We start from the raw sequence: 17126 nt of genomic DNA on the forward strand, positions 1-17126 counted from the left end.
CCTAACTTACCTTTGAGATATTCAAAGGTTGCCTTAGGAAATGGTTTGGTGAATATATCTGCCAACTGCTCCTTACTTGAAACATGCTCCAATATCACTTTCTTTTCCTGCACTCTTTCTCTCAAAAAGTGATACTTCAATTCAATATGTTTAGTCCTAGTATGCAATACTTGATTCTTTGAGATGTTTATTGCACTTTTCTTATCACAGTATATGATCACCGATTTTGTCATATCCTCCTTGAATCCTTCCAAGACATGTCTCATCCATATAGATTTTGTACAATTCATGGATGCAACCACATACTCTGCTTCTGTTGTAGATTGAGATATACAACTTTGGTTCTTACTTGTCCTAGATACTAGTCTACCACCTAGAAAGAATGCTCCACCTATTGTGCTTTATCAGTCATCCACATTTCCTGCCCAATCTGCATCAATGAATACCTGCAAAGAAAAATTTCCTCTATATGGATACCATAATCCATAGTCAACTGTCCCTTTAAGATATCTGAATATTCTCTTCACTGCTGTCATATGTGCCTCCTTAGGGCTCTTCTGAAATCTTGCTACTAAACCAACTGTATGGGAAATATCCCGTCTGCTATGAACAACATAATGAAGTTTCCCAATCATAGATCTATATTCCTTCTCATCCAATGAGGGTGAATCATGTTCTTTTGACAATTTGCAACCTGTAACCATAGGTGTTCCAACTATTTTATAGTCTTCCATTCCAAAGGTCTTTAACACTTCCTTCAGATACTTAGACTGACTGATAAAAATTCCACCTTCCAGCTGTTGGACCTAAAAACCAATGAAATTTTCTATCTCACCTATCAGAGACATCTCAAACTCTTCCTTCATCCCATCTGCAAAATTCATACACATATCATCATTTCCTCCAAATATGATGTCATCAACAAATACTTCAGCAATCAACATCTTGTCTCCTTCAATATTCAAATAAATATTGTTGTCCTCATTAGTTCTCTGAAATCCTTTTTTTATCATATGTGCATGAAGTCTTTCATACCATGCCCTTGGTTCTTTCTTTAATCCATATAATTCTTTATGTAGTTTGCATACCATATCCTTATCTTCAGACTATACAAACCCATCTGGTTGTTTAATATACACCTCTTCTTCAAGAATACCATTAAGAAATGTTGACTTTACATCCATTTGGTAAACTTTAAAACCTTTAAAAGCTACAAATGAAAGTAGCATCCTAACTCCTTCAAGCCTAGCAATCAGTGCAAAGGTTTCTCCATAATCCTCACCTTCTTCTTATGCATACCCTTTAAAAACTAGTCTTGCCTTGTTTCTAACAACTTCTCCTCCTTCATTAAACTTGTTTCTAAATACCCACTTTGTACCAATCACATTTTTATCATCAAGTCTAGGAACAAGTGACTGAGTGTTGTTTTTCTCAATCTGATCAAGCTCTTCATTCATTGCCTTTAACCAATCATCATCCTTAAGAGCTTCTCTCACTGTCTTCAGTTGAACTATGGAAATTAGACAAGCACTTTCTCTGATCTTTCTTCTTGTTTGTACTCCAACATTATTGTCACCTATTATTTGATATGTTGAGTGATTCAACTTAATATATCTACCTATATAACCTGTTCCAGTGTAGTAATGTCTTCTTGTTCTTCATCTTCTTCATCTTCTACTAGTTGAGCATCTTCCTCTACACTATTTTGCTCAACATCTTTCTACACTTTCGGTTCAATAATCACAAGTTTTTGTTCATCATTTGCTGGATCAGATTTGTTGGTATCATCAGATTTCTTTGCAACTAGGGTTTCTGGTGAGAATATTCTTCCACCAATTCACTATTCCACAAATCTCCACAATCCACTATTAATCTTTGCCAAAGTAGCAATAAAATGCTCTTCTATGTTTTTGTTGCTCTCCAGATGTGCTAAGTGAAAAAAGAGACTATGAAACACTTTTTATTTGCCTTTTACTAAACTGGTTGAACATACCCTAATCACTGTTAGACTCTAAAACTTGATACTGACACACATATCACATTCAATTTACGGGTTTAAGATGTAACCTGTTAAGAAAAAAATCACAACATCATATAGCATCAAAACATGCAGATTTGATTTACTACACACCATTCAGGGGGTCCAAAAATTGATCTGACAATAAGTTCCCACTAAGATTTATTGATAGCTTAGTTTACTAGTGAGGGATTTGTTGACCATTTGGAGGAATTTATTATGTGTTGTATTGATGTTTTGGATGCTTTACCGGTACCCTTCTGGTCCCGGTAGGATGTGTGGTTTCTGGTTGGATTGGATCTGACATGATCTGGTATGCTTCGATATGGTTTGGTTATGGAATTGGTTTATTCATGATACTCATGTTCATATTTAGTAATTGGTTTTAGTCTGGTGATCAGATGTTATCCTTTTTTCTTGGAAGCTTGGTTTGTGGTTCCCGCGAGGGTTTCACCGATAGGGCTTTGATGAAGATCTTTGATAATATGCATAAGTGGTGCTAGTGCAGCTTTTGGTATGAATTCATGATGTTGATGGTGATCATGTTCAAGACTTGGTAGATGGAGATCATTGCTTTAGTGTGTGGACCTATATTGGGTCCTGGTTGATCTAGGTTATGAACCAGCTTAATGTAACATGTGGATTGGACCTCTCAGTGTGTTTCTAGGATGTATTATGTGTTCGATATTATTTGTTTGGTCTAAGGCCGACATGTTTTGTAATTATATAATTGGTTTATTCTCTAGTGGCTGACCTAATTGTTTATGGTCAAGAGTTTGTATATATGTGATGTAAGATCTCATTGTAGATCATGGTCATGGTATGAGATATGGATATGTAATGTGGGAGTAATGTAATATCATTCAGGAAGAGGATTTGGTCGATCATTGAAGATTGAGTTGGGTTTATGTAAGATGATTTAGTCCTCCGGTATTGAGCTTAATCAGAACTATACTCAAGCATAGGAGATGCTATCTTTGCAGTTCATTCATTTTTCTGAATTGTAGTTTGGATTTCTATGTAGTCAATGAGCCTCCTTTTGTGATGAGCAGTGCACTCTAGACTGTTGGCCTTCCTACAAGTGCAGGCCCCTCCATTGTAATTTACATACTTACTACAGAAGTATTATCTGACTATGGGTAGGCTTCCCATCATGGTTTTTCCCTTTATCGGGTTTTCCACGCATAAATTTTGGTGTCATGTGGATGGTATTTATTCTCTAATTATTGTTTATGCTTAATTGGTTTAATTGTTATTTTGGTATTTGGTTTAAGCATTCTGCTATTAATGTTTTGGGTTTTGGTATTAAAATTTTAATTGATAAATGTTCTGGGAATCTGTGACAACTGATTCATCCCCCCTCTCAGTTTTCTTCCGATTATTTGAACTATCTAACAGTTGGTATTAGAACCTTAACTTCTTGAGAAAGATCCTATGGCGACTAACAGTTCAAGTTCATCTGGAGATATCTTTTGGAGAGATATTCTGAGGCTCAATGGAGCAAATTACATAGTATGGAAGATTCGGATGGAGACTCATCTAAGATGTCTTGGCAAGAAGATTTGGGAGATTACACAGAATGATTTTAGAGCAAGAGAATCCCTCTTGTGTGCACTTTCTGATAAGCAAATAATGGGATTAACTGACAAATCATCTGGAAAGGTTATATGGGATAAGTTAGAGACTCTTAATGAAGGTGACCCTAGTGTGAAGATTGCTAAACTTGATGGTTACTAGGTGAGATATGAAAACCTAAAGATGGAAGAAGATGAAAGGATTACTGCATTCATGGAAAGGGTAAATGAGATTTTTATGGGAATTCAATGTTGTGGTGGAACTCAGAGTGAAGATGAAATTGTTTCTAAAGTTTTGAGAGCCCTACCATTGGCTTACAAGATGAAGGCTACTGCAATTAATAAATTGAGAACTGATTGATGCTCTTTTTGCATCAATATGGTATGTATTATTAGAGATATCATTCATTTTGGCACTGATGTGGGGATGCTATTGCTCAGGTGGAGTAGTTATCTTTGTGTTTCAGTGGGTTATATTTTTGCTTTGATATTTATGTCATATTTCTAGGATTGATGTCAAAGGGGGGGAGATATTGATGTGAAAAAGAAAAAAGGGAGTTGTATACATTAGGGGGAGAGATATGTGTGTAATTCAGAGCTTTATAGAGATATCATTCATAGGGGGATTTTGTTCTTTATTTTAGAATTTCATTGCTATATCTTTATGTGGGAGATTGTTGGTTGTCTTCCATTAGGGAAGACTTATTTGACATTTCTTGGTACTTAGATTTTTTTCACATCTAGTATTGACATCAATGCCAAAGAGGGAGATTGTTGGCCATTTGGAGGAATTTATTATGTGTTGCATTGATGTTTTGTCATTGATATCAACACTAGCCATTTTTGATGCTTTATCAGGACCCTTCTAGTCTCGATAGGATGTGTGGTTTCTAGTTGGATTGGATTTGGCATGATCTGGTATGCTCCAGTATGGTTTGGTTATGGAATTTGCTTATTCATGATACTCATGTTCATATTCAATAAGTTGGTTTTGGTCTGGTGATCAGATGCTATCATGTTTGCTTGGAAGCTTGGTTTGTGGTTTTGGTGAGGGTTTCATCGGTAGAGCTTTGATGAAGATATTTCATAATATGCATAAGTGGTGTTGGTGCAACTTTTGGTATGGATTCAGGATGTTGATGGTGATCATGTTCGAGACTTGGCAGATGGAGATCATTGCTTTAGTGTGTGGACCTATATTGGGTCCCGGTTGATCTAGGTTATGGACTAACTTAATGTAACGTGTAGATTGGACCTCTCGATGTTTTTCTGAGATGTCTTATATGTTGGATATTATTTGTTTGGTCTAGGGATAACATGTTTTGTAATTATGTAATTGTTTTATTGTTTGGTGGCCGACTTGATTGTTTATGGTTGAGGGTTTGTATATATATGATGTAAGATCTCATTGTAGATCATGGTCATGGTATGGGATATAGATATGTAATATGCAAATAATGTAATATCATTTAGACAGAGGATTTGGTTGATCATTGGAGACCAAGTTGGGTTTATGTAAGATGATTTATTCCTTCAGTATTGAGCTTAACCGAAACTATACTCAGGGATAGGAGATGCTATCTTTATAGTTCATTCATTCTTCTGGATTGTAGTTTGGATTTCTACGTAGTTAGTGAGACTCCTTTTGTGATGAGCAGTGCACTCTAGGCTATTGGCCTTCCTGCAAGTGTAGGCCCCTCAATTGTAATTCACATACTTACTGCAGAAGTATTATCTGACTATGGGTAGGCTTCCCACCATGGTTTTTCCCTTTACCGGGTTTTCCATGTATAAATCTTGGTGTCATGTGGATGGTATTTATTCTCTAATTATTGTTTATGCTTAATTGGTTTAACTGCTATTCTGTTATTTGGTTTAAACATTTCGGTATTAGTGTTTTGGGTTAGGGTATTATAGTTTTAATTTCTAAATGTTCTGGTAATCTGTGACAACTGATTCACCCCCTATCTTAGTTGTCTTCTGATTATTTGAATTGTCTAACGAAATTCTCCACACTAGGTGAAGAATTGGAGTCCTCTGATGGTTTCTCCTCACTCTTCTTCCTCTAGATCTTATTCATCTCACTTCTAGTTTCCTCCACATATACTATCTTCTTTCCTTTCTTGTCAATAGACTGATTAACCAATTTGTTCATTTTAGCTCTGCAAAACTTTGTAAGGTGCCCCAATTTGTGACAATGGAAAGATGTCATTCCAGATGTACTCTAGGGTTTAGCATTGCCTCTACCAGTTCTTCTCCAGAAATTCATAGATACATGTCCAAAGTTGTGACATATTGAACTTGTCGCATTCTATCTATTCTCCATTTCATATGGACTAGACCGGTTCACATAAGGTCTCTACCAAGTATGGTTCCTTCAATCATTGTAAGATTTCTTCCAAGTAGGGTTCCTCTAGTCATTGTAAGATCTCTTCCATTGACCATTAGACCTCTGACCCATGTAAGATCTTTGACTGTATGCACTTGAATTGCACTCAATTTCTCTATGTGCATTCTTGTTGAAATTGAAGCAATATCTATTAAAAGTACTAGGCTTATATCCTTCATATGCATTATGTCTATATCCATCAAAAGTACTGGATCTACTTCTACAAACATTAGCACTAAGACCTACCTTATGATAGTTAAAACATACTGGTTTGTAGGTTCTATTATCATTGTTCTTCTTTTTGGTCTTTGGTGTAGATTTGGCTTTATGCACGATGTTCTTGGTACTAGATGGCTCTCCTTGTTCAAAGGTTGTGAATCCCAAGCCATGTGTATATCCATTCTACCTCTGTAATTGAATCTTCTCATCAAGCATAGAATTTCTCTTGTTGAATTTAGCTAGTAACTCATTTGCGTCAACTAGCTTCTTTGTAAGTTCCTCATTCTTCTATGTAAGACTTTCTCCAAGAGACATATCCATGTCTAGATCAGCTTGTATTTCCTATTTTTCCTCTTTTTACTCATGAATTTGTGCATGCAAGGTACTAATCTCTCAGTTCAGCTTTAAGATCTCATGGTCCTTATCTCTTATTGTGTCTTTAGCAGTCCTTCTAGCTTCCAACTCATGACTCATCCTGATGGTAAGGGCTTCCAACTCTCTCCTTAGATTTGTCTTATCATCATTAATCTTTTCTATCTCATTTACCAAGGCATCAACGTTTGCTTCCTCAGAAGAAATGTTTTAAGTGAGTCCCATCAACTGCTTAGCCAAGTCTCTTCTCTTATCTAATGAATCTTTATAATTGACCTTTATCTCATCATAGGCTTCTTTAGATTCTATAAGCTTCTGTGAAAGCTTTCGTTTACTCATTGAACCTTCCCCCATGTTATCCTTGAGGATCTTTACCTCAACCAGTTAAGCTTCTGTACAAAGAGGACCTAATGCTTAGATACCAATTGTTATTATGAGGATCCAATTATTATTGAGAGGGGGGGTGAATCAATAATAGAAATAAACTGAAATCTTTTACCAATCCGAAAATACTTCTCAAAAATAGTTCATAACCAATACCGGTAACTACTCAATCAATCACTTAAAGTAGATTTACCAAACTACTAATTCATGTGTTCATCAACATGTAAGCAATATAATGATATCAAATCCACATATAAACAAATCAACCACCATATGAACACACATATTTTTCATGTGGAAACCCAAATGGGAAAAACCATGGTGAGAATTGGTACCCACAAAATTTCCACTCTTTTGCAATTCGCCCTATTAAAGGCCTAGCCCATTTAGGAGCTTTACAATAATACTCAGTTAAGAACAAAACCTATTAGGAGTCCCTCGATGAAGGGATTTTAACCTCAGCCCTATTAGGAGCTCTACCATGTTAGGATTAACCTTGCTAAATGATTTAATCTCAAGTTAATGAGCCACCCGGTGAAGGGATTTACAATATCAGGCTTGTTAGGACCTACTCGGTTAATGGATTTTAATACTAATGTAACTATTAGGGAGCAAGAGGTAAATGATCTGATCATAACACTCTCTACTTGCTAGTATAGATCCATTTCAGCTCTAATCTTCTTCACAAATGTAGACATCTCAAATTGGTTCAGCACACTCTTCTTCTCTAATCATCGACATAATAAATCTTCTCAAACTCAACCTAAATACACTTTTCAACTAGGTCGGTTACATAACCCTAACAACATTCAAAATAAATTGAATTTACATTTCAGATCATTACAGATCATTGCAAATCATTTATAGTACATCATACAGATCATTACAACAAATTTCAAGACAATTGCAACTATGGAATGATTGTAACACATCACCGCACACCTATCTGATAAACTGTCAAACCCTTAACACATTCTACTAAACACTTTGCTATTTCCCAAGAAATTTTCTTGTTGATCATGCTCAAATAGCATCTTATCCATTCACATGGATTCTGGCATGCCACCACTATGTTAAGATCATGAAAAGGTTCTCTGCCAAACCATAAAACATCACCGGTTAAAGTTCTTGACACCAGTTCTCAAACCTTACAATAAATATACAACAGTCAATTACAAACATGACTTTCGGTTCTCCAAGCATGATGTGGTTCCTATCATAGACTCATTATAATTTAATAAGTATACATTCCAAACTACAATACTTAACTCAATATGGATCTCTACCGCAACCATCTCCTTCCCTGTTCCTGCTTACAGGTTGATTGCAACTTAGCAGTTTTGCTATCCAACTCAATTCATTACCGGTTAGGCTATACTAGTAGACTTAGATAACTTAGATTGCATACAAAGCATAAACAAACATGGTTTCCATCAATGATAACACAAATAACTGATCATAAAGCATCACATCAAAATTTAATCATCACCAACAATCCATCAATATATCATCACTAATAGTTCATCAATATATCATCATCATCCTTTACCAGTACATCATCATCTCTATCATTTATGCCAACATGCCAACATTACTTAGGGATGAATACAAGGAATAATAAACATATGTAGCATAGATATCTCATATTAATCATACATAAGTCGATAATGAGGATACTGAGTCATAAATCATACACACAAGCCTTCCTAGACCTTATCCTTAAAGATTCATCAAGAAAACCATTTTGAAAAGCAATAGAAACTATATTATTTCATAAAAAAGTCATATTAAATTGAATATGAACAAAAAATATTCTAAATTAGATCAATTAGATCCAAAACCACAAGATATACAAGGTACAAGATCAAACTGAGCCTTTGGGATGCTCCAGGAATTGAAACAAGATCAAACAAACAATTGTGCACTTGTGCTCAATTCCTGTGTATTTTTAGGTTAATGCTACACATTTTAAGGCTTTTTTTATGACATTTTAAGCCTAGACCTATACATTTTCATCCAAACACTATAGAGTTGAAGCCAAAAACTACATAGTTGCACTGAATTCTATGCATTTGAATAGGGGTGATTTCGGGCACTCATATGAATAACCAAATGACTCTAGAAACAAAATTAGGAAACAATACATTGAATATAGGTCTGATTACCTTCCAGAAACTCAAACAAATCAGCCCCAACAACCATACACAAAAAAGAAGATAGAGTTCTGTCAAACAACCCCCAATTTGCCCATAGAAAATGATAACATTTCAACATATAAATTCACATTTATAACTAGAAATTAAAACCATTTCCAGATTGAAAAGAAAGGTAATAAACACAATATTTTTAATTCCAAATACAAAAAATCAAAGAAAATACAATGATGAATCAAAGAGGGTAATAAACCCTAAGAACAGTCCATTTGAAAACATAGAGAAAGAGAGTGCATTTCAATGCCAAATTTTAATCATACATGACTACAATCTAAAACACTTTCAAATTTCAATAAAAGAAACTCAATACAACATTTTTCCATTTCCAAATCATAGAAAATCAAATAACATTCAAAGACGGGTTCTAATTCTTCCTTAGGTCCTGCATTGACAAATAAAATGAAGAAGAAAGAAAGAAGAGTGAAGCACAAATCCACTCATTACATAATTTACAGTATCATTAAATTACCACCTCCTAATTAGCACAATCGGGATATTTCCACATTCTTCCTAGGCATCCTCATATACATATAAGAAACCAAATTATTAAATTCATTGGAAGGGGATTTTAATATCACATGCATTCTCTAATGATGTAATATATCACCCCTTTCCATCTAATCATCCTTACAAACATATCCATGCTACATTCAATAATTAACTATATTAGTGGAAACGTTATCATTATAACAACCACTAGATCTAATAGATATGTTTATCTATATTGATTACCATTTCAATACTTACATCCTCTACATTTAAGTGTAGGTTTAGTTTAATAATACTTGATTTATTATATGAGGGTTAGAGGGGCACTACATCCTCCCCCAGTTTGACTTGACTTACTCTTGGAATTTGTTGGCAAGAGACATCATACTAGAAGAGATAAGTGCTTGAGGAATGTATGAGAGTTGTCATTGATGGCAACTTAGATCAAAAGATTCATTTGGAATATGCAAAATCATTCTACCAGAAGTTTGAAGTCTACTTAATTCTTGAAGGTGGAACACAATGTTCATCAGAGTATGAGTACATTGAGCAGAACTCAATTTTGGGTGCACATTTTTCCTTGCAGAGAAAGAAGTAGTTGATTAGATGATTGGAATAACTTAGTCTGCAATCCTAGCCTCATGTATTGATTCTCGTGCTAGACTGAAGAACTGGTATCTCACATTTCAAAAAGAACAAGGTTATTTTGGTGATTAGTGGTGTAGTGTGTTACATGAAATCTTGGGGGTGATTTTGTTTATTAAAACTGAGTTCGAAGTTATTGAGACAACATATGTAAAACATAGAATCAATTTGTTTTGGTTTGCATATGCATTAGTAATTGGATTGAGCCGACTTCTTGTTACACGTTTCATGTTTTGCAAATGTTTTTGGAGCTGACATGTTGGTGACCTAAATCAAGTGACATGGATATATAAGACCAATCTATTTGATTATTTTAGTGATCGATGTTGATGTGCAAAGATTGCATGAGCATCTGCACATAGTTTCACACCTACTATCTTTGGATTTTTGCTCAGGTGTATGTCAGAATAGATGAATAGAGTAGTGTGCCAAAATAGTAGAAGATATATATTATGTGCTTAATTGAAACTACACTTTGGTATTTGTAGACATTTCATCTGCTCAGGCATTCAAGTTATCATTTGTAAAAATTTGTAAGATAGTGATTCCTCTGGGGGGTTGTAGCCCTCTTTTGTAACTGAGTAGTGAGCTCTTGGTTGTGTTCCTGAATGCATGTGCATTCCCCTTGTAATATTATTATACTCCTAATCATAGTATTTTAATATTGTGGATCTCAATCCCATTGTGGTTTTTCCCTTTTTGGTTTTTCACATAAAAAATTTGTTGTTATGGTTTTGTGCTTGTGTGTATTGAGTTTCTACACTTGAATTTTATTCATTTGCATCAAGTGGTTTAAGAATTAGTTCAAGAAAGTTATAAATTGTACAACACTGATTCAACCCCCCCTCTTAGTGTTAATTGATTCCAACAATTGATATCATAGCTTAGTTCCTTGGAGGAATCCTAATAGCTTGAGGAAGATCCGGAATACTAAATCAATGGACTCTAGTTTACAGAAATAACTCACTGTGGCACTTGAAGATCTAGATACAACAAGAAAATAAGAAAATAGTTTAAGAAGAAATCTGAGTGATGTTGAAGACTTCATTGATTCATTGAAGCAAAAATTGAACACATCCAGAGAAAAGAGAAAGGAGATTATGAAAAAATGCAAGGAGAATGAAGACCAAAGCATTAATGACCAAGCCTTAAAAGACAAGACAAATGAATGTGAAAAACTTTCTAGAGATAATGCAGTTTTGAAGAAAGAAAAGCAATCCATTGTGATGAAGCTGACAAAGGAGATTGAAGATAGGAAGAAGAATGAGGAAAGTTTGACTGTCATTAAAGGATAGATTTGATGACAACGTAAATTATGAAAATGAACAGCTAAAGCTTGAATTAATACAATCCAGGAATAATAAGAAAGAGCTTGAAAGGCAGATCATAATTCTAAGAGATGAACTTACCACTACTAATGAGTACAAGGAAAAATTCAATGTTATCTCAGCTAACCTAGATGAGATGCTGCAAGTTAGAAGAGTAAAGGTGATAAGCAAGGACTTCGATTTGAGAAAGGAGAAATCTCCAGATCTGGTCAAAACAATGCTAAACCTCATCATTAAAAGAATAATAGATATTCAGTAAGGCAACCTAATGCTTATAAATTCAATGGTAAATTATTTTTTTGCAATAAATTTGGTCATATGGCAAGTCAATGTAGAAATAGGGAAAATCAGAATAGTTCATCATTCTTTGGACAATGTTTCAATTGCAATAGATATGGTCATAAGTCAAATGAATGTAGAAGTATGGTAAATAGGAGAAATATGAGATACTATGCTTTTGGAATATTTGGACACATTGCTAGTTGATGCAGGTCAAGGGGGAATCAAGGTAATTCTAGGCCTAATCAGAGAAATAACATTGTTTGTTATGCTTGCAACAAATATGATCACATTGCTAAATTCTACAGAAGAAAGAATATGCACAAGAATGTTTTGACAGATAAAAACAAGTTAGATGATAAGGGCAAAGTGAAAGTTGAAGAGATCAGAGATCAGTATAAGAATAAATGGGTCAAAAAGGGTTATTTAGATGCAGTGAATGAGTCAGTACCTGATTCCAATGCTAGAACCTCATCCGGTAACTAAGGCACTTGGCCTTAGGTGGAAGCTTTTCGTGTAGATTATGAAACCCCCTATCCGAGATATATAACTGTCTATTGAAGTTTTTAGAAGATTCTGAATGATTATGCAGTCGATCCTAAAGGATCTCCGGAAGACTTCATGTCAATTTGAGACTCTGGAATAGAATTCATGAGATACAAAGTATCCAAAAGAGATAGGGTTGAGAATTGTTAGGATAACTAGTGAACAACTGAGAGGGGGGGTGAATCAGTTGTTAATAGATTATATCAATTAATCCACTTAATAGACTTAAACCGGAGCATATAAACATTAAGTACTAGAATAGAAGAAACAAATACTGATAAGCAATGAAACTTAACAATAAAGAAGATAATCAAAACAATGCAACCATATCGCATAACACCATGATTTGTACATGGAAAACCTAGAAAGGGAAAAACCATGGTGGGAAGCCTACCCATAGTCAGATGATACTTCTACAGAAAGTATGTGATATAATGAGGGACCTGCACATGCAGGAAGGCACACTGCCTAGAGTGTACTGCTCATTACAAAAGAGTCTCACTAACTACAGAGAGATAATAACCATCTCAAGATAAATGGACAACAATCCAATAGAGTGAACTGCCAAAGATAGTATCTACCATGCCTGATTATAGTCTCGGTTAAGCTCAATATCGAAGGCCTTTAACCTCTTACTTAATCCCAATTTGATCACCTATGATTGACCAAATCTCCTTGGCATATGATATTACATTACACACCATGAACATATGCCCATGATCTACAATGAGATCTTACATGATTTTATACCAACCCTAAGGCCTAAACCAATTAGGTTGGCCACCTAAAAGATATTACAATAAGATCATTACATACATCCATATTACAATGATATGCCATGTCAGCTTAAGACCAAAACAACAATAACCAATTCATAGAACATCCTGAAACATCCCAATAATGTGTAGAGTACACGTTAACATGATACCAGTCCATAACCTAGATAGGTACTGGACCTATTCTGGGTCCACCACACCAAAGAAATGTCTTCAAGTAGTTGAAGCATGATCAAATAACATCTTCCGCATCCTAAAATCCATCTAGAAGCCACACCAACACCACTTATACATCTTATCAAGATTCCTTAGTGAAAGCTTTGCCAGTTAAAACTTAAACCAATGCTAGTATGGTTTTACAAGAGTGTATAATAGCATCTGATTACCAAGTCAATACCAACTGACAAAAACATGCTCCAGAAGCATGTAACACATAAAATCAAACATACTCCATAGATCCAAACATGTCGGAAGTGTCCAATAGATAGTCATTTCTGCCGGTAACACTAGATCTTCTACCGATAACCAAAACTTGTTTCCCAGTAACCAACCATAATAGCTAGTGTTGACATCAATGACAAAACATCAATGTAGCACATAATCAATTCATCCATAATGCCAACAATTTCCCCCTTTGGCATTGATGGCAACACTAGATGTGAAAAGCATCTAAGTACCAAGAAATGCCAAATAAGTCTCCCCCTATGGAAGACAACCAACAATCTCCTCAATATCAATCTCCCCCCCTGTGAATAATATCTTTGTAAAGTTCTGAATTTATTTTTCACATCACTATCTCTCCCCCTTTGAAATCAATGCCAGAAATATGACACAAATATAAAACAAGGAATATAAACCTTTGAATCTCAAAGTTGAATACTCCCCTTGAGTAGTAGTACCACTCATCAGTGTCAGAATGAATAGTATCTCTGATAATGCATGTTAGACTAATAAGAAACTACATCAATCAAGTGGCAAAAACCCCTAACCAGTCTCTCAAATAATAAAATGATTCCTTAGATAGTGGCTTAGTGAATATATCTGCAATTTGTTCTTTAGTGTTCACATAAACCAATTTGACTTCCTTTCCTTCTACCTTGTCCTTCAGAAATTTATACTTTATTGATATATGCTTAGTCTTAGAGTGAAATATCAGATTCTTAGACATGTCAATAGCTGCAAATTTATCACAGTAGATAACTATTAGTTCACTATAATTTACCTTGATATCCTTCAACATTTGCTTCATCCAGAAGACTTGAGTGCAATTAGTTGCTGCTACAACATACTCAGCTTCTGTAATGGATAAAGAAATGCATGATTATTTTTTGCTGATCCATGAAACCGATTTCTTTCCAATAAATAAAACTCCACCAGAAGTGCTCATCCTATCATCAATATCTCCTGCCCAATCTAAGTCAATATATGCACATAAAGTGAAATCATCATCTCTAGAATACCATAAGCCATATTTTATTGTTCCTTGCAAATACTTAAATATCCTCTTTACTGCATATTCATGATTTTCTTTAATATTACTTTGATATCTTGAAACAATAATTACTACATTCATAATATCTGGTCTAGTCTGGGTTAAATATAACAAACCACCAATCATAGACTTATACCTTGTCAGATTTACCGGTGTAGAAGTATCCTTGATAGATAATTTCTCACTTGTCACCATAAGAGTACTTGCCAGTTTGGAATTATCCATACCAAACTTCTTCAACAATTCCCTTAGATACTTAGTTTGATAGATAAAAATGCCTTTGTCAGTTTGAGTAATCTGCAAACCTAAGAAAAATATCATCTCACCAATCATGGACATTTCAAATTCATTTTTCATATTATTAGAAAATTCCATGCACAATTTATCTTCTCCTCCAAAAATGATATCATCAACAAATACTTCAATAATCAAAATATCATCATCAGTGATCTTATAATATAAATTACTATCAACACTGCCTTTAGTAAAACCAAGCTTCAAAAGATATTTATCCAACCTTGCATACCAAGCTCTAGGAGCTTGTTTCAATCCATATAAAGCTTTCTTCAATCTGCAAACTATATCTTTATCATCTGTCAGTGAAAATCCATTAGGTTGCTAAATGTATACTTCTTCCTCAAGTTCACCATTCAAAAATGCACATTTAACATCCATTTGATAAACCTTATAGTTCTTATAAGCTGCATAGGCAAGAAATAGTCTAACAGTTTCAAGTCTAGCTACAGGTGCAAATGTTTCACCATAATCAATTCCTTCCATTTGAGAATATCCTTTACAAACCAATCTAGCCTTGTTTCTTACAACTTGACCATCCTCATTCAGTTTATTCCTAAAAACTCATTTAGTTCCAATAACATTCTTATTTTTAGGCCAAGGAACTAAAGTTTAAGTCTCATTTTTCTCTATCTGATCTAATTCATCTTGCATGGCCTTTAACCAATGTTTATCTTTACAAGCTTCAATAATAGATGTCAGTTCAATATGAGAAATAAGACATACCTCTTCATTTGTCAGTCTTCTTCTTGTCATAACTCCCTTGTTCCTATCTCCAATGGTTTGATTTTCAAAATGATTTAATCTTACATACCTTGGTGTCTTCTGAACTTCAAGATCACTGCTCTAATCATCAGTCACAATTGAATTTTCTGATTGTATTGTTGTAGTTGTCTCAGCTTCCTATACTGGTTGAGGCATTAGTAGTTCAGTTATGATCATTTTTACTTCCGATTCCCTATCATATGATATAGATTGATTTTTGTATGGCTCGTCCACTTTCACATTATCACTCTCCATAATTTTCTGCAATCTTTTGTTATAACATCTATATGCTTTGCTTTGAATTGAATAACCAAGAAATATCCCTTCATCACATCTAGGATCAAACTTCCCAATTTCATCATCTCTTTTGATATAGCATTTACTTCCAAAAATTCTGAAATATTTAATAGTAGGTGTATTTCCAAACCATAATTCATAAGGGATCTTACCGGTTTCACCTTTGATGTGAACTCTATTGAATGTGTAGACTGTTGTACTCATTGCTTCTCTCTAGTATATGTAAGGCAATTTGGCTTTCATCATCATAGATCTTGTTGCATCCAAAATGGTTGTGTTCTTTCTTTCCACTACTCCATTCTATTGAGGAGTTTGAGGTGCAGATAAATGTCTCCTAATTCCATTTGTCTCAAAATAACTGTTAAATTCATGAGAAGTGAACTCACCACCTTGATCTGATCTTAGACATTTGATTTTCAATCGAGTTTCTATTTCAACCTTTGCTTTAAAGATCTTGAATTTCTCAAAGGCTTCAGACTTCTCCCTAAGAAAAGTCACCCACATCATCCTAGAATAGTCATCAATTATCAACATGAAATACCTAACACCTTGAAAGATTCTAGTCCTTGTAGAACAACATAAGTCAGTGTGAATAAAATCAAGCACAACATTAGATTTATCATGTATGCTCTACTTGCTTTCCCAATTAACATTCCTTACATACTGGATTATGAGGCTTCATAATCTTAGGTATATCTCTAACTCCCTTAGTTGAACTGATCTTAACAATACAATCAAAATTAACATGACACAACCTCATATGCCATAACCAACTCTCATGAATATGAGCAATCAAACACATCTTATTACCAGTGTTCAAGTGAAAGATAGTACCTCCAGTCTGAATACTAGTTGCAATCTCCAAACCAGTCTTGTTAATGATTTTGCATTTTCTATCTTTAAACTGAATTTGGAAACCCTTGTCCACCAATTGACCAAAACTCACAAGATTATGCTTTAAGCCTTCTACATAATAGAAATTATCAGTATTATGATTGCCATCCAAAAAACTAATACCTCTACCTTTGATCATACATGCTTTGTCAT

This window comes from Cryptomeria japonica, chromosome 7, assembly GCF_030272615.1.
Source record: "Cryptomeria japonica chromosome 7, Sugi_1.0, whole genome shotgun sequence".
Taxonomy (NCBI): Eukaryota; Viridiplantae; Streptophyta; class Pinopsida; order Cupressales; family Cupressaceae; genus Cryptomeria; species Cryptomeria japonica.